This window comes from Staurois parvus, unplaced genomic scaffold, assembly GCF_062004578.1.
Source record: "Staurois parvus isolate SC_StPar_1 unplaced genomic scaffold, SC_StPar_1.0 ptg000365l, whole genome shotgun sequence".
In the NCBI taxonomy this organism is placed as follows: domain Eukaryota; kingdom Metazoa; phylum Chordata; class Amphibia; order Anura; family Ranidae; genus Staurois; species Staurois parvus.
The window spans coordinates 2594966-2614041 of record NW_028318161.1 but is presented as its reverse complement, the minus strand read 5'-3'; the positions used below and the strand labels follow the sequence as shown (position 1 = coordinate 2614041).

Here is a 19076-nt window from a genome sequence, read left to right as displayed (position 1 = left end):
GCGCTATCTTTCCACTTTCCTAAAATGAATTCCAAATGACCTCAGAATCATCTCAAACTGATGTCCAGCTGATAACATTGACACAAGTCTCAAGTCCACAGACACGGGTCTTTATTATGCAAATACTAGCTTCATGTAGGAAGTGGTTCTTGGTCCCACAAGAGCTTGGTCAGTAAGGCAGCCCATCACATGGAAGGGCCAATCAAAAGGTCAGGGAGGTGTGCGGTTAGTGTTTTTATATATGGGGGAGGGAGGGAGAGGGCAAACCTGGTTCCTAGTTGAAGCTATTACTTGTGCCTAGGGTTTCTGTCCCCCAAGACATTTTAGAAGGAAAATAACTCTATGAGCACTTTATAGTGCCTAACGTTACATGCACTGACATAACAAATGCTGATACAGGTTTGATTTACAGAGATTGCTGGTTATAGATGATCACCATTGTCACCAAAATGTTTACTCTGATTTTCATGAAATATACAGGCTACCGATGTTAAGATTGCTGATTGACTGGCAGTTATACTAACACTATAACATGCATACTTTCAGATCAGGAAAATCGGAGAAAGATTCCTTTTGGTCAATGACTTTGGGCTCATTCACTCTATAATATGCACAACAATTTGTTTTCATCCAGTTTCCTTTGTCTTCACTTTCCTTTCCAAGAGAGAAAAAGACAAACACATTCTGTGAGATTTTGGAGAGTTTGTTGGCTGCATTTACCAAAACCATGTGTACAACAAAAGCCCTGGTCGCTCTGTAGTGCTGGCTATATTAAGAAGGGTAGGGAAACTAGGCCTTTGTCACTTCAGGGTTCATCACTTGCTGTGTCAGTGGGAAACGAAAGGGCAGATTTGGGAAATACCAGGATTTTCAATACATTTTTTACACAAACATTTCCCATTGAAAGTTACATTTTCAAATGCATTAAAATTGTTTGTGCCACAAATTCAATGACAGCCTTCCAGTTTTATAGGCTGCAATGACTGTTCAGTTGCCCAGGAACTGAGTAAGGTAATTATATGCGAATATTCACTTTAATCATTCAAGTATTACAATATACTTTGAGTACTGAATAGTAATTGCACAAATAAAATGCATAGTGCATGATTGTCCAAATGACACCTCAAAATGCTCTCACTTGGTAAAACTTATGAAGTCATATGCATGCAGAAACACTGTTTTTTTATTTTCCTTGCATGTGATTGGGTATTTTTTGTAAAGTGAAATTTTACCTAATTTACAAAGCAACTGAACTTGCAAAATGCACAGTCAATTTGCCTTTAGTAAATCAACCCTCTTGTGTCCTACATTGTCCGTTCAGTCAATGGGGTGTGTAGCGCTATCCCCTTGAGGGCCGTTGAGTATTTTTTGGGTTCCTTGTCTGTCCTAAGCCTGGTTTGAAAGCACAGCCCCTACTGACACCACCATGAACCTTTGACCAGGAGGACCCCCTGGCTTTGAATCATAAAATAAATGCACACAGTTTAGCATGAGCAGATATTCTGGTTATATTAAGATCAGAATATAACAAGTGTAAGCACAACAAGAATGACAGTAGATTTGCAAAGTGAAGTTAAACATTTTAACAGGCTCAACAAAGTAATACAACACAGTATCACTTTAAGCAACCCCAAATGTCCTGCAGGATCAGAATTTAAAATCAATTCCAGTCTCTGGGACTTCTTTCCCCAAGTGAGCTGGAGTGAACTATCAAGCTGTCAGGCTAACTCACTGTTGGGTTCTCAGTTGCTGGTAACTGGGTTTAACTCTGGATATTAATACTTTTGTTATGAGTAATAGTGTCCGCTTTGAGTAATTCTTTAAATAAAGGTGTTGAAGCTTCTGTGCACTTAATGGGGCCTTAGTTGGTGCACATTAAGGTTCAGATCCTTCCTTGTCTGATGTTGAATTTGGGTAAAGTCTCTTTAACACAAAGGATAAAGGCAAAAAATTGGCCCAGATTGTAGAAAGGGGCGGAAGCAGATTTCACCAGAGGTTGACCCCTTCTACAGATGGTGAACTAGTGTGGTGAAGCAGGTTCCTTTGGAGTTGAAAGACGCTTGAAACGAGATACTAATGCAATCCTGTCTACAGAGTACATATGCTGTGGCCAAAGTCCTGTGATTTTAGGATGTTAATGCAACACTAAAGCAGTAGGCCACAATACAAAAGGGATTGAGTGGTCTGGGGCTCAGTCTGATAAGCCAATCATTTCCAACTTGTGATGATCTGGGTATGGAACCCTCTCACCTGATCTGCAGCGTAACAGGTAGTCTCTCTGTTGGGGGCCCCATGTTCTCTTAGTTCCTCTGTTAAAGAGTGATGCTGATGACAGCACTATGATCCGCCTGCCTCCAGGGTTGTCTGTCCTACTTTTCAGCAATACCAGCAGTCTGCATGCCTCCTCTACTTCTCTGCTCAGCAGCCCAATCCAGCCTGGATCTCCAGGGCCCCGCATGTCCTTCCCCACACACTTCCCCTCTCACCATCCAGTCCCTTCCTGCACAGTTCCCGGGCTTCTCAATATATATATGCTCCTACCCCTTTGCCAGTGCTTCTGGGAAATGTAGTCTGTTCACTTCTTGTTTGAGTACAGAAGTCCTGCTACCAGCATGCAAGTTCAACAAGGCTTTTCTTCAATAGTGTCTGCATAACTGAACCGCAGACCACTGCCACCATGTGTTCACTTAACATCCTGCAACAGTATTAATGCAGGGTGTTACAGGTGGATTTACTAAATCCAAATAGACTGTGCACTTTGCAAGTGCAGTTTCTTATTAATTGAGATAAAGCTCACTTTACAAAGAATATACCAATCATGTGCAAGGAAAAAAAATATAATTTTTGCTTTCATGTGATTGGATGATAAAAGTCAGCAGAGCTTCCTCTCATTTATCAAGCTCTGAAGCAACTGCACTTGCAGAGTGCACAGTCTCTTTGCCTTTAGTAAATCAACCCAAGGAGTAACATCAGCTGCCTGCACACAGTTCCAAACACCAAACAAATGGCTCATTCACGCTGTATGGGTCATTATGCCCATGCAAATAAAATCTAAATGTACTAGTTTGGTACAAGTCCGTATGTAATGTGACAAAATTACTGTATACAGTATGGAGTGCGAACAATAATAGAAGACCAGGATCACACTCAAAGGACAGCCATCAGATTGGAACTACACTACATCTGAGCACCACAAACCAAAAACACAAATTAATTCATTTTTATTATTCAAAGCAAACTCACCCATCCATCCATGTCTCTATGCTTTATTTTGCTGAGAAATTGCTTTGAGAAACACCCCCTAGCATTTCTGGTTGTAGCCATTTTGAGTAAGGGCGGATGATTCATGTAGCTCTTACTTCCTGTATTCCATCTGCCCTTAGCTCAGGCATGCAGGCAGGGGGATGTGATTAGCTGAGAAAACCCCTCCGCCCCTTTTGGGATGTATGACATCATTTGCCTAGGCCTGGAAACCAGGAAGTAACTGAAGAAATGTAAAAATAAAAATAAAAAAGTAAATAGGAGATAGTTTCCTATACATTTATTAATGCTGGCAGCATATCGATTAAAATAGTCAATGCTGATCAAGAGAATGAAGTTTTTTTAAATTCTGTTAAATTCTACCATATGCTATGGTCTTTAAGTTGTTGTATTTTTCTTGGTACTCTTTCTCCGAAATATTCTTGTGAACAGCAGGTTAGAACTCTGAACATTATCAATAGATAATACATTTTTAAAGGACCGTTTTGGCTACAAAATGCTGAAAATTATGTTTTCAGTGAATACTAAACAGTTTAAATTTCGCAAATAAATTGTATTCTCTGCTAACAAAACTGACAATATCTGCTCCAATGTGATTAAAAACAATTCTCCCAGGGTATGTTCAGCACTGGAAAAAGTGACACATTTTACCTGGAATAACATACTGTACAGTGGTCAGCATAGATGGGGATTGATGACTGTCTAGTGTTCCCAGATTGTGTTTTTCTATTATATATGTTTATTTTTAGTAACTGCACATAAAGCTCTAATCTAACAGAATAATGTGAGAAAAAGAGACAAAACAATGTTACATGTAACCTAATGCAACAAAAGAGGTTTTGTCTGGCACATTTCCTGTAGTTATACTATGCTGTCACTCAACACCTTCAAAAGAGTAACTTTTCACCAACAGAATGGAAGGATGAAGAAAACTGCATACATAGTATATTTTATATATATATATATATATATATATATATATATATATATATATATATATACACACACACACACAGTATATACACACTGTATGTGTGTGTGTGTTTGTATATACATATATATATTTTTTTGTATTATTTTTTATTCATATGCAACATTTCATACTTACTCGATGACACAAAACGTTTTTTCTTTTAGATATATATATATATATATATATATAAAATAATTTATTACACTCTTTTTTCAACCACTTCAAGTCCGGACACTTTTACCCCCTTCATGTCCAGGCCAATTTTCAGCTTTCAGCACTGTCACACTTTGAATAAAAATTGCGAGGTCATGCAACACTGTACCTATATGAATTTTTTTAGCATTTTTTTTGAGACAGATAAAACTTAATTTTGGTAGTATTTATTTTTTTTGCTATATAAATTAAAAAGTCCAGACATTTTGAAAAAAAGTGTTTTTCTTATAAAATTTTGCAAATAAATAATCTTTCTTCATAAATCTTGGCCAAAATGTATTCAGTTATCTTTTCAATAAAAAAAAATAACCCCAAATTTTTTTTACATTTTTTTTTTATATTATTGTTTATGTTTTGTTTTTTTTAACATACTGTCACCCTAGCAGTACAGTGTCACCATAGTGACACTGTACTACTTGTAGGGGGGTGATGAAGATTTTTTTTTTCTTTTTTACACTGATTGCTTTTACACCCATAAAGGCTGTAAAAGCAATAATTTCTCTTTCTATCTGGCTGCCGTTGAGAAATACTGTGTGAGCTGTGATTGGTCACAGCTTGTCACATGGTACAAGGCTGTTGTGAATAGCCTTGTACCATGTGACCTCTGTGATCATTCACAGATTTCACACATAGTAAGCAATGATGTCAGAAGTGACATCTTGCTTACTACTATTCATGTGATCACTGATTGGCCAATCACTAATCACATGAATCGAGACCTCACACAGAAGTCCCGTACAGCGATCGGTGTTCCCATGTGTCCTCCAGACATAGCGGGCACCGGATCGTGGTGCTGCACGCTCCCAGGGAGCACGCACAGGCTAATATGGTGGGCGCCATTTATGAACAGCAATCTGCCGCTGCACTGCTCCCGTCTGGCCGTTTATATACATGGGCAGGACAGGAAGTGGTTAAGCAAAAACTAAAATATCAGTTGGAAATGAAAGACCCTTTACCAAAGTAGTAAACAGTAAACTTTATATGCCACAAGTCACATGATAAGTCACAGCAGTGTGAGCAGGGGCTAACTTGCTGTTTGTTGGTAGTGAATTATTAAAATTATGTTCTCTATGGCATAGATACAAGTGTATCTAAAATCAAAACTTGTTTTCTTTTTTTAATGCAATCTAATGCCTCTGATGATTCATTGTCATATAGGACAGACCGTAGCTGGAAATCCAAAATTATACTAATGTCACTGCAACAGAAGTTGTGGGGAAACCTTCCAATGGGAACACCTGCCCCCATTCTAAGTGCCCATCCACACCAGGGCATACTGTACTACACTGGGGTGCCCTGCGACCCACTAATTTTGGGAGGGATGCAACTCACCTCAATGCATGAATATTTAGTGCATGGAGTTTTTTGCAGTACAGCACGTCGCAATACACATCATGCATTGTGGTGCACTGCAGTGCAATGTGCACAGGTGAATTGTGAAGGTTTGTTGGACAGACATTCAAAATTAAATGGCATTGCAACACACCAACTCATAATTCGCTAAACTCAAATGTTATTAGGTGTTTATTACTTTGTTAAGAAGTAATGGTTTGTTAAATGACTTTTAAATAGAAGATAATGTCTGATCCTCTCCTTTGCTAGTAATTGCAGCAAACTGTCAGCTTCATAACTATTAGAATTTATGAGATATGACTCGCCCTTTGTGGTTACTGAGGCTGATAGTATATTGTATTATTATAGTTTGTTTCTAGGACAACAAGTGTTATGTTGCCGGAAATATGTTAGGCGGACACGATACAAACTCTGTGGCGCCTCTTAAATGTTTCCAAATTTTAAATGTTTAATGTGCTAAATGGGCATGGCAAGGAACAAAGTATTTGTTCTGAGTATGTAATGGAACAAAGAATGAACACCTGAGAGTACTGCTGATTTGACTGTATTGTGTAATTCTCCTGTTTATATGTAATAACAAGCATGTACATGATAACGGCAGGGTGAGATATTACAGGAGTCTCTTGAAGTCTTATGTTGTATTATGCAACCTCCAGTTGTCACATGATGGCTTTAAATTATTAGCCTTCTTGTCAAAATGAACCTATTATACATGACAGGTATTCAAGATGACATAGAAAGATAAAGACAATCATGAAGAAGTACCTACACCTTTCTTCATCTTCCAGACTGTGCCAAAAGCACCAATAACCAGAGTATAGTAATGCCAGTTTCTACCTCTGGTGTTGGAGTGTTGCCATGTGCTCCCTGCAGTCTCCTGATCACTGGAGCATAGCACTGAAAATACAGTGGTTATGCCTGAGTGCCATATATATACTATTTATTATTTCAGGTACTTATACTAGGAGAGGGGATTCAATAAAGTCCATATAAACCTTAAAAAAACCCTGATGCCAGTTTCAGTAGCTTTACTGACACATGCGGCAGATTCGGGCAGTTCTTAAAAGTGCCACTTTTACAAAGTGGAGTTGGGCTACAACAAATTAAAAACAAATTACCTCCAGTTTGTAGATATCAAAACTGGAGGTATTTTAAATCAACTCAAACTTGGCGTACAGAGACAGACAGAGTACCTGTCTCTGTGCACTGTGTAGCAGGGCAGCTGCTGCCTCTACCTCCTCCCCTCCCCACCTGTCAAAGGTTGTTAAGGAGCTGTTGGCTTGACAGCCAGCATGCTCCTAGCAACCATTAATGCTGACAGTGGGTGGACCCTGACAGGGAAGCTGAGGGACAAATTCACCATCAGGTTGGTTCTCTCCTTGTGATTGACAGCAGGGAATGGATTCTATAGCTCTCAGAAGGCTATCTATTGGCTTAGGAATCCATCCACTGCCTCTTGTCAATCACAAGGGGGGCATACCTGATGGGGAAATATTGTCTTTGAATCCCCAGCAGACTTCATCCACCTAGTTACAAAGCTCTTCGGCCATTCAGTTGTTTGTATGACAGGTGCTGCAGTGGTGGAGGGAGTTCAGCTGCACTGAGAATGGGGTGTGGAGCTTCTAGCCTCAGGGCATCATTGCACATGGTGCTTTCCCCAAATTCTTGTACCTGTTTATCACAGGTACATGAATGTTTGTTGCTTGCACCAACATTTGTCATGTGGAGGCACCACCGAATTCTAAAGAACTCTTTATGTGTCTAAGTTTGTCCATTGGAGGATAAAGGCATGTGAAGTCAACATTTGGTGCCAGCTTTGAACTTGTATCAGATGTAACAGAAAACTCTTAAGGTATACTTACCAAAATTTACCATCACTGTCACCATGACAGTACCGAAATGGTGAAACACCAAGAAAATGGAAAATCCCTAATATATGCCTATTGAAATTATTGGAGCTTTTTTGAAGACATTGTGAAACACTAGAAAAATATGTTTATCAAAAACTCAACTCCAGCCAAAACTACTGACTTCTGTCAGGTTTTAAATGCTGTTTATGACCTAATTGGGCCGAGTTCCCCTGACTCACTGTTTTGTCTCATACATGTCTTCTGAACGGGAAGCAAAGGCAAATCTGCCTATTGGAGGCACAGACATGTGCAAAATCCTGACACAGATTCTAAACCACCTTCACTCAATTAGAAATGAGTTGATACTGTTGTCTCTGTGCCCATTCTTTATGACAAACAGACAGGAATATGGGAAAATTTCCTTCAATTTCTGTTCTGTTTGACACCCATGAAATAGACAAGAAAGGAGAGCTTTCAATTATGGGCAGATGCTTGTTTACTGAATTACCATAAACAATGACAACACATTTCTACATTATTTCATTGTCTCCTTTTGGCTGAAAACATGTATTTTGTGTATGTTTGATCCTAGTGGAACAGGGCTATCTGATTCCTGCCTTGTGCTAGTCTGGTCACCGGTATGTAGATCCACCCTCTAGACAAACGTTTGGGCTCCTGTGTAGCTACTTGATAATAGTTAGCAGAGATCTGCTCTGTGGTTAAACCTTGTACTTGTGACTAAGACAGATTACGCCACACTGAATAAGTGCATAATAGAAGGCATCAGGACATAGAAATAAATATTGGTAAGATGACAGTTTGGCCTAGTCCTTTGTTTTTTATTTTATGAAAGTAGCTCAGTTGAACATACATTTACGATATCATTATTGCAGCATTAAGTACAATTGTAGCTCCAGCTGCAAACAGAGAAATAAGGAATCTGTCATTGCTGACCTTCTTTAAGAGACCTCGGGCCAGTTGCCCCCCCTAGGTTATTCCTTGCCTCCCCTCCCATGTACCCCCTACCTTTCTAAATTAGCAGTGATGAGGGTTTCTGAGAGCCCCAGGGAGGAGGACGGGCAGAGGAAAAGGAAGAGCTGGGCGGCCTACAACTTGGCTATAGTGAGGTGCCAGGAGTTACTGAGGAGGGTGGTGAAGGTAGGGCTGCCACCTGTATGGGATCGACCCAGACAGTCCAGGTTTTGACACTTATTCCTGGGTTTCTGTTCACCTGAAATCCGGACACAACATCAGTCCCAGCCTGTCAGATAAATCTGGGACACAGTCAGCCAGTGTGGGAACTCAGTGGTGGTATTGTCAAACCCATTTATGATTCCTGTCGGCTGTGCCTGCCTGTTTGCTCTCTCCTTTTTCCCCTGTGGCAGCTTCAAAGCTGCCCCCCCCCTTTGCACTGCACCTCACCTTACATCTCCTCTCCTCAGTGATCTCCCTTGCACTTTGAAGTCATTGGTTACTAGGACCATCCATTGTCCTAGCAACCAATGACGCTTTAGCCACTGTACATCCAAATGGAAGAACTTCCTGCGCTAGAAATGGGGTCCTATTCACCAAGCTGCTGACACAAAACTCCTTACCAACCAAAGTGAATAAATATACATATAAAGTGCAGCACTATCTCTAAATAAACTAAATACATACAAGTATAAATATAAAGTGCAAAATGACTATTTAAAGTGCTCTAAATAATACCACAAGGTACTAAATTAATGTGCAAAAATTGTGCATATGCAAAAATTGTGCAACCCGTGTATTCCAATTCATAAGAATAAAGTGCAATTAGTGACAATCATAATCACTGCAACCTTCTATTAACATAATAATAGGTCCACAAAAAAATTTAAATTAAAATGTCCAAATGCAACAGAAAAACTTTCAATCTTCATGCATGTGTCACACGTGTCCACACTGTGTGAATCCAAACGTTAGCCGTGATGGCCCCTCACCTCCTTGCCACAACCCCACAGGGTCAGCTCGCTTTAAAACAGGACACCACTTTGGTAGCTCACCAGGGCCTCCCTCGCCTCTTATAGTCTATCAGCAGTCTCCTCCTCGGTTCATATACAAACACAAAAGAGACTCACATAGTGTAATCCTGTTTATTTTGTAAAATAGATATGGAAAAGATTGCCCACTCACATTTAAATCCGTCTCCTCACAAGCCTTCAATACCCCATGCTATAAATCTCTTGCATGGGTATTTAGATACAGGGATGGTTAACCCTGAGGAAGTCACGTGTTACCGTGACGCAACGCGTTGGAACGCGAGGAGGATTCTGGGAGCGCGGTGACGTCATTTCCGGCGTGGCGGCCATATTTGAAATTCCTGTATCTAAATACCCATGCAGGAGATTTATAGCATGGGGTATTGAAGGCTTGTGAGGAGATGGATTTAAATGTGAGTGGGCAATCTTTTCCATATCTATTTTACAAAATAAACAGGATTACACTATGTGAGTCTCTTTTGTGTTTGTATATGAACCGAGGAGGAGACTGCTGATAGAGTATAAGAGGCGAGGGAGGCCCTGGTGAGCTACCAAAGTGGTGTCCTGTTTTAAAGCGAGCTGACCCTGTGGGGTTGTGGCAAGGAGGTGAGGGGCCATCACGGCTAAAGTTTGGATTCACACAGTGTGGACACGTGTGACACATGCATGAAGATTGAAAGTTTTTCTGTTGCATTTGGACATTTTAATTTAAATTTTTTTGTGGACCTATTATTATGTTAATAGAAGGTTGCAGTGATTATGATTGTCACTAATTGCACTTTATTCTTATGAATTGGAATACACGGGTTGCACAATTTTTGCATATGCACAATTTTTGCACATTAATTTAGTACCTTGTGGTATTATTTAGAGCACTTTAAATAGTCATTTTGCACTTTATATTTATACTTGTATGTATTTAGTTTATTTAGAGATAGCGCTGCACTTTATATGTATATTTAGCCACTGTACACACATGGGATTTTCTGCCCTAGATCTGCTCCACCTCCCAGCTCTGCCCCCTTACTCCAACTTCCACGCATTGCTCTCTCGCTTGCAGCACCTCCACCAGAAAAACAACGCCCCTCCTGCAGGTAAGGCATTTTTCAGAGGCAGTCTAAAAGACGTCGTAGAGGGCAGGGGGTGGTGACCAACCATTAGATCAGCTGTCAGCAACCCCGTACAGACCCCCATCAGAATTCCTGTATATTAGCACTACCCCTTAGAGACCCCCCCCCCCCATTAGATCAGAGTCCCCTTATTGATTAAAGGAAGTGAGCGACCATTGAGTGGCTAATGGTCACTCCAAATAGAATGGTGCCACATTTTAAGTTCAAGGATTAAAATCTAAATACAGCAATTATGGGCTTTATAGGCACATAAACTCAGTACCACAATATATAAAACCATGTATTTCTTTATTCATATAGTTTATTTAAAATATATCAATGACTTAATAATATACATTGCTCTTTGCTCAGACTTCAGTGTCTTCCCCCCAAAAATTGAGTTCCAAGTTTCTGATATGGACCCTAGATGGGAATTAAATGGTCCACTTCCTTCAAATATGGAGGGTTCCACTGTTACATTTGGCCCAACATATTTTGTGATATGGGTTGCTTCTTCAGGGGTTTCCAATGCTTCTACGGAGTAAACAAACTTACAAATAATACTAAAAAAGGTAACAATGGCATAAATTCGTTAGAAAGCTACCAATGGGGCACTTACATGAGTATGTGGGGTATAAATGTGATGATTAAGAAGACTCGTAAAAAGGACTCATATAGTGGCAGGTGAGATAGTCCACGGCCAGGCAATCCCAAGATAGGTTTGGGGATGCAAAGCAAGCAGCTGGAAAGGAGAGGAGGCCACCATATAAATGATCCCCTTATATCAGTGACCCCTACCTTTGAGACCAACGGTTGGTCTCTAAAGGGGGGGGGGGATTTGCTTATTTAAAGTGGAACTTTACACATAACTTGATAAAAAATAATGTTCTTTAGCAAGGAGCATACATTCCAGATTAATAATTATGCTAACAAAATGAGTATGTGTTGTAAATTGCTTCCAGCATTGTTCCTGTTTTTTCTTGCTGAAAGCTGCCATTTTGCTGAAGCCCAGAGCCCCTGAACAGCAGTAAATCATAAAGGGTACTAAATCTAACAATTTAACAGTTTCAAAAAAACAGTTACATTCCTGGAATGGCGGGATTGCCAACTGTCACATTTGCTTGTGTCCGCAACCAAACTGTCAAACCAGCAAATGGCTGGAGTCATAACTGATCACATGTGCATCACCATGGCAGTTGCAGATCAAACAGAAGAAGCTTCCTTGGCTGTAAAGGATAGGAGAGTTTAATTCAACTTTAAAGGCTGTCAACAGATCGGCCTCTACAAATTCCACAGTGCCTAAAAAGTGGAGAGCAACTGAGCATGTGCAGAGCAGGGTGAGGCCGTGTATTACTGGATTTTAAACAGTACAGGCTCTTATTTGTAATGTTTTATATCGCTATATCTGAAAAAGGGGCCAGCTTGAACTGATCTAGCAGGACTTAATTTTCTGTCTAAATTTATCTGATGTAAAAAGAAAACTGTCATGGGTTCCCACACCTCAAAAAACTAGACATTTAAAAAATTTAAAAATGCAGTGCAACTTCCACCTCATACTTTTACTGACTGCTTCCTGCCCGCCACAGTACATTTACTGTGGGCGGCTGGCACGAGCAGGCTGGGTAACATACATGTACGCCATGCATCCTGTTCTGGGTTAGGAGCGCACATGTTCACGCTCCCTGCTGACACTGGCTGCAGCAGGATTTTGGCAGCATGTCCCTCCAATGATTTATGGCTGATTGAAGCCAACCACAGCACAGAGTCCTGTGTTTACAAATACACAAGGTTCTGTACACAGATCAGTGATCTGGCTGTTTCTTCTCTCCACAAAGCAGGGAGAAAAAGCAGCCAGATCTGTCAGTAAAAGCAGCACATATTACACTTGTTAGGCACACAGTTAACCCCTTGATTGCTCCTAGATGTTAACCCCTTCCCAGCCAGTGTTATTAGTACAATGACAGTGTATAGTATTATATCTGACCACTGTATTAGTGTCACTAGTAATGTCAGTGTCAGTTTGTTAGTGTACCTCCCAGCAAGGATCTGTTAGCACCAGATTGCCTGCCACACTATCGCAGTCACATTATAAGTCACTGATCACCAACATTACCAGTATAGCATCTATAGCTGCATATATATATATATATATATATATATATATATACAGTTGCAAGAAAAAGTATGTGAACCCCTTGGGATTACATGGAGTTTTGCATGAATTGGGCATAAAATGTGCTCTGAACGTCATCTAAGTCACAACAATAGAAGAACACAGTCTGCTGAACATAATACTACACAAACATTAGATGTTGCCATGGTTTAATTGCACATAACATGTAAACATTCACAGTGCAGGGAGGAAAAAGTATGTGAGTCCCTAGCTTAATGACTTCCCCCAGAGCTAATTGGAGCCAGGAGTGAGCCAACCTTGACTCCAATCAGTGTGGTGATATTGGATGTGTTGCTGACAGCTGTCCTGCCCTTAAAAAACACACACCTGTTTTGGGTTTACTGGTTTCAAGAAGCACTGTCTGATGTGAACCATGCCTCGCAGAAAGAGCTCTCAGAAGACCTACGAAAAAGAATTGTTGACTTGCATGAAGCTGGAAAAGGTTACAAAAGTATCTCCAAAACCCTTAATGTTCATGTGTCCACGGTAAGACAGACTGTCTACAAATGGAGAAAGTTTAGCACTGTTGCTACTCTCCCTAGGTGTAGTCGTCCTGTAAAAATGACTGCAAGAGCACAGCGCAGAATGCTGCATGAGGTAAAGAAGAATCCCAGAGTGTCAGCTAAAGACCTACAGAAATCTCTGGCACATGCTAACATTTTTGTTGACACATCTACAATAGGGAAAACATTAAACAAGAATGGAGTACATGGGAGGACACCACGGAGGAAGCCATTGCTGTCCAAAAAGAATATTGCAGCACGTTTGAAGTTTGCAAAAGAGCACCTGGATGTTCCACAGCACTACTGGCAAAATATACTGTGGACAGATGAAACCAAGATTGAGTTGTTTGGGAAGAACACACAACACTATGTGTGGAGAAAAAAAGGCACAGCACACCAACATCAAAACCTCATCCCCACTGTAAAACATGGCGGAGGGAGCATCATGGTTTGGGGCTGCTTTGCTGCCTCAGGGCCTGGACAGATTGTTGTCATTGATGGGAAAATGAATTCCAGAGTTTATCAAGACATTTTTCAGGAAAACGTACGACCATCTGTCCACCAACTGAAGCTCCGCAGAGGATGGGTGATGCAACAGGACAATGACCCAAAGCATACAAGTAATTCAACAGAACAATGGCTGCAACAGCACAGAATAGGCCTTCTGGAGTTGCCCAGTCAGAGTCCTGACCTCAACCCGATTGAAATGCTGTGGCATGACCTTAAGAGAGCGATTCACACCAGACATCCCAAGAATATTGCTACACTGAAACAGTTTTGTGAAGAGGAGTGGTCCAAAATTACTCCAGATCGTTGTGCAGGTCTGATCTGCAACTACAGGAAACGTTTGGTTGAGGTTATTGCTGCCAAAGGAGGGTCAACCAGTTATTAAGTCCAAAGGTTCACATACTTTTTCCTCCCTGCACTGTGAATGTTTACATGTTATGTGCAATTAAACCATGGCAACATCTAATGTTTGTGTAGTATTATGTTCAGCAGACTGTGTTCTTCTATTGTTGTGACTTAGATGACGTTCAGAGCACATTTTATGCCCAATTCATGCAAAACTCCACATAATCCCAAGGGGTTCACATACTTTTTCTTGCAACTGTATATATATATATATATATATATATATATACACACACACCATAGTTTGTAGACGATACAGCTTTCTCACAAACTAATTAATATACGCTCTTTGAGATTTTTTTCACCAAAGACATGTACAGTGCCTTGAAAGAGTATTCATACCCCTTGAAATTTTCCACATTTTGTCATGTTGCAACCAAAAACGTAAATGTAATTTATGTGGTAGACCATCACAAAGTGGCACATAATTGTGAAGTGGAAGGAAAATGATAAATGATTTTCAACATTTTTTTTTACAAATTTAACATACTGATGGGGAGGGTGAAAGGTTTTGTGGCTCATGTTCCCCCTTGCTCTACAGAACATTTAGCTAACAGCATACACAGGAGGAGCAGGACTCAACCACCTGGACTGTCAGAACTGGACTAATGGTGCTTAGGCTGGAGGTACATCACTCTCCATAGGTCATCTCCCCAGCATAAAAAGACCGGCTACTCGGTACCATCCAAAAAATTAAAAAGCTTTATTGGCTACATGGTAAGATCCAGTGGAAGGACAGTATTACACATTTCGGCTAGAAAACCATAACACCAGGGGCAGACTGACCATTTGAGCTCTCGGGCACTGCCCGAGGGCCCGGGGTCAGTAGGGGGCCCCATGAGATGCCCCTGGTACCTTTTATTGGCTTTTTCATAGGCTTTTTTGGGTGTGGGCGAGAACACAGGGGCCCCATGATCCACTATTGCCCGGGGGCCCCATGAGTTGTCAGTCTGCCCCTGCATAACACCATATTCAGCTAAAAACACTTTAAGGGTTTGTTCACACATGTGGCCAGAAGGATGGGGTAAAACCAAACAGTTTTACCTCCTGCCCAAATGCTGACATGCAGCCGCTCACAGCTGTAAACATGTAGCAGCCATAATGCTGTGCTCTCTGGCTATGGCAAAACGGTAAACACATCAAGTGAAAGTCTATGGGACTGTGCTGCAACCACTTGCAATGCACATAATTTCGGTGCGGTAGTGCTGCATTTAAAGGATTAAATCAGGCAATGAGGAGGCAACATATTGCCTCCTCACTGCCTTTCAAATGCCCTCTGAAAAGAAATCCAACACAGTTTTCTCTTCAGAAGGCACTGCACATCTGAATGAGCCCTAAGGCAGAGCAGAGTATGGAAGTTCAACTATCCCAGGAAGTCCCAGGAAGTCAAAGCGAATCATGTTTAATATAACAATCTTCTCTCGCCATGGATGAAGAGGAAGAGAAATGTAAAATATTTATATTTAGAAGGACTTTAGCTATTGACAATCGTGTATCTATACTTTGACATCTGTACCCAACTATCTCATTTATAGTGCAGAATTATCATGACATTCCATCAACATTCTTGTGAAAGCAAGTTATGTAAGATAGAAAATAACAAGGCAGTGCATACAGGCCTGTATATGGGGGATGGACATGTACTGGTAGAAGCAGTGCCACCTTAAAGGGGTAGTAAAAAAAAAAAAGTGTTTCCCCTGTAAGGCAGTGTAAGGGTTCATGTACACTGCAGCTGCTAAACTGACGTTCAGGAGCTATTCAGTGTTTTTTTCAGCAGCCCCTGAACTCTCCCTAATGTTTTCCTATGTGTCTATGTACACATTGTCGTTTACAGGCAGTGGAGTTTACAGCAGGGTCGGACTGACAACTCATGGGGCCCCCAGGCAATAGGGGATAATGGGGCCCCTGTATTCTTGCCCACACTCAAAGCACATCCAAAAAAAGCCTATAAAAGGTACCAGGGGCATTTCATGGGGCCCCCTACTGACCCCAGGACCTCGGGCAGTGCCCGAGTGCTCGAATGGTCAGTCCGCCCCTGGTTTACAGTTGTTTTTTTGAATGCACCAAACTTGCGTTCAGGAGTAGATTTTACCGGCATTTCATACGCTTGTAAATGCGTGCAAACGCGGTTAACCGCGTTTATAAGTGTTTGCGTTCAGAAGAGTTTTTTAACTGTTCCATATCCAGATGCTGTCCGGAGCCTTTTTTCATCATCAGAAATGCATGCAAAGCATTTTCTATGTATTCAATGGACCTGGTACACCAGCGCAGTCAGTTCCAGGTTTTGCGTGAAGGAAAAATGGTAGAACGTGCTGCATTATGTTCATGATGGGATCCATAGTGAATACAACCAGAAAAGACAGGTCATCTCAACACATACTGCTCTCTCTGCTTCTGCTCTCTCTATTCCTCTCAAAATGTCTGAAATAGTAGTTTATTTTTTACTATTTTTCAGTGCATTCTGGGCATTTGGGAAGGTCTCCTGAGGTTATCTTTTAAAACCGCTTCTAAATGCAAACGCACATAAACGTGGTATGCAAACGCGGCTAAACAGACGTTTTTAGCCTACGTTTTCCAGCAGTCAGTTTCCATCGTTCAGAAGAGTTTTCCAAACCCTTATAATGTGCTAATATGCATTGCACACTAGCCATGGCACAGGATGGCATGCCGTCCATTGACTGTACAGTGCGCATGCGCCAGGGACATCATTTTCTGCTACACAGATAAATATCTCCTAAACGGATATTTATAATACTTACAGGTAAGCCTTATTCCCTGCCAACACCTGGCGATCACCGAGCATCACTGACGGGGGGGGGAGAGGTCTGTATGTAAACAACACAGATCTCTCTCTTATCAGCTCCTGCACACTGCTTTGTATGGCTCTACACTATTTTGTGTATCTATTATTTATCACGTTTTAGTGGTTTATACCCCATGGTATATATACTGCCGGGTTCCGGGTAGTCCGTGGCCTCGGCTGTCAATCATCGGGTCCCAGCCGATGATTCCACGCCGGCACCCGCTGATCGATGAGTATTACCGACGGGGGAGAGACTTGTGTATAAACAACACAGATCTCTCCCCTGTCAGCTCCTGCACACTGCTTTGTATGGATCTGCATAGTAGAGCCATACAAAGCAGTGTGCTTACAGTGTAAAGCACATACATAAGCACACAGTTAACCCTTTGATCGCCCCACATGTTAACCCCTGCTTGCCATTGTACAGTGTCAGTGCTTTTTATTAGCACTGATCACTGTATTGATGTCAATGGGGATGTCAGTAACACCAAGTCAGTTCTCCCCATTGTCAGAATGCCTGCCGCAGCCACGGTATAAGTCGCTGATCGCTGCCATTACTAGTGAAAAAAAAACACCACCATTTGTAGACGCTAACTAGACGCTATAACTTTCACGTAAACCAATTAATTTACACATATTGGGATTTTTTAGCAGAGACATGTCGCAGAATACATTTTGGCCTCAATTTATGATGAAATTAGATTTTTTTACATTTTTTACTGGACATGTTTAATAGCAAAAAGTCATATATATATATATATATATATATATATATATTATAGTGCAACAAAATAAACAAGGCAGAGGCGATCAAATGCCACCGGAAGAAAACTCCATTTGTGGGGAAAAAAAGGCCGTAAATTTCATTTGCGTGCAGCATTACATGACAGCGCAATTGTCAGTTAACGTAACGCCGCGCCGTATCGCAAAAAATGGTCTGGTCAGGAAGGGGGGTAAATCTTTTGGGGGGCAAGTGGTTAACATGGCAGCGTCGGGACCCCACGACCTGCAAAGAACCATCTTGGGTGAGGACGACGCTGGATTCCTGGACAGGTAAGTGTTCTTATAATAAAAGTCAGCAGCTACAGGATTTAACTTGTCATTTTTGAAAGAACTTCTTGAATACAAGTAGTGCTGTGAATGGACAGTGTGTACTCTCTAAATAAATGAGGAAATACCACAGGAGAGATGTTCCTATAGAAATGTCCTGTGACCAGGGACTGCTGATGTGGAACATGTGAGGTAAACATTGGGGTGCAGTGACTTCCTATGCCATGACTAGGATTCTATTGCTGCTTATGGAGGAGCCCTGAGCGCTCCTGAGGTGATGTACACACGGAGGGCAATGGCCGCCTCTCTCTCCCCGGTATCATCTTACCTGTCCGCCCTGCCCCGCCCCCTCTGACTCACTTCCCCCTCCACCCAGGTGAGGTTCCTCCGACGTTCCCGGCAGTGCGGTGTCTCCAGGTGAGCTCTTCTCCCCGGGCCCCGGACCTGTGACCCCCCGCCAGTCCAGCAGTGATAGCGGTATGTGCGGTCCTGCCGCGTAGGAGGACATATCTGAGCCGCCCTCGTTCTGGCTGTAACCCGGGAGGACTGCTGGGACTTGTAGTTCCACAAGCTCTGGAGAAGGTATGTCATTTGTTCTGCCTATTGATGGTTCTGATTGGAGAGATCTGGAAATACCTGGTGTTAGTTAACCCCTTGCCCTTCTGAGGATTTACCCCCCCTTCCTGACCAGGCCATTTTTTGCCTTATGGCGCTGCGTTACTTTGACAATTGCGCGGTCATGCAATGCTGCACCCAAATGAAATTTACGTCTGTTTTCCCTCACAAATAGAGCTTTCTTTCAGTGATATTTGATTGCTTGTGCATTTTTTATTTTTTGCGCAAAAAACCAAAAAAAATTGACAATTTTGAGAA

At 41.5% G+C, this 19076-nt stretch overlaps 1 protein-coding gene across 1 annotated transcript in view; it reads left to right on the top strand.

Moving 5' to 3' along the window:
- The first annotated feature begins 18586 nt into the window (after positions 1–18586).
- The window catches only part of LOC149456272 (ligand of Numb protein X 2-like), a 97957-nt gene continuing 97467 nt past the window's right edge, over positions 18587–19076 (top strand). The window contains exon 1 of the mRNA XM_089685198.1: positions 18587–18785. The gene's annotated coding sequence lies outside the window, so the exon portion shown is untranslated. The remainder of the gene's footprint in view (positions 18786–19076) is intronic.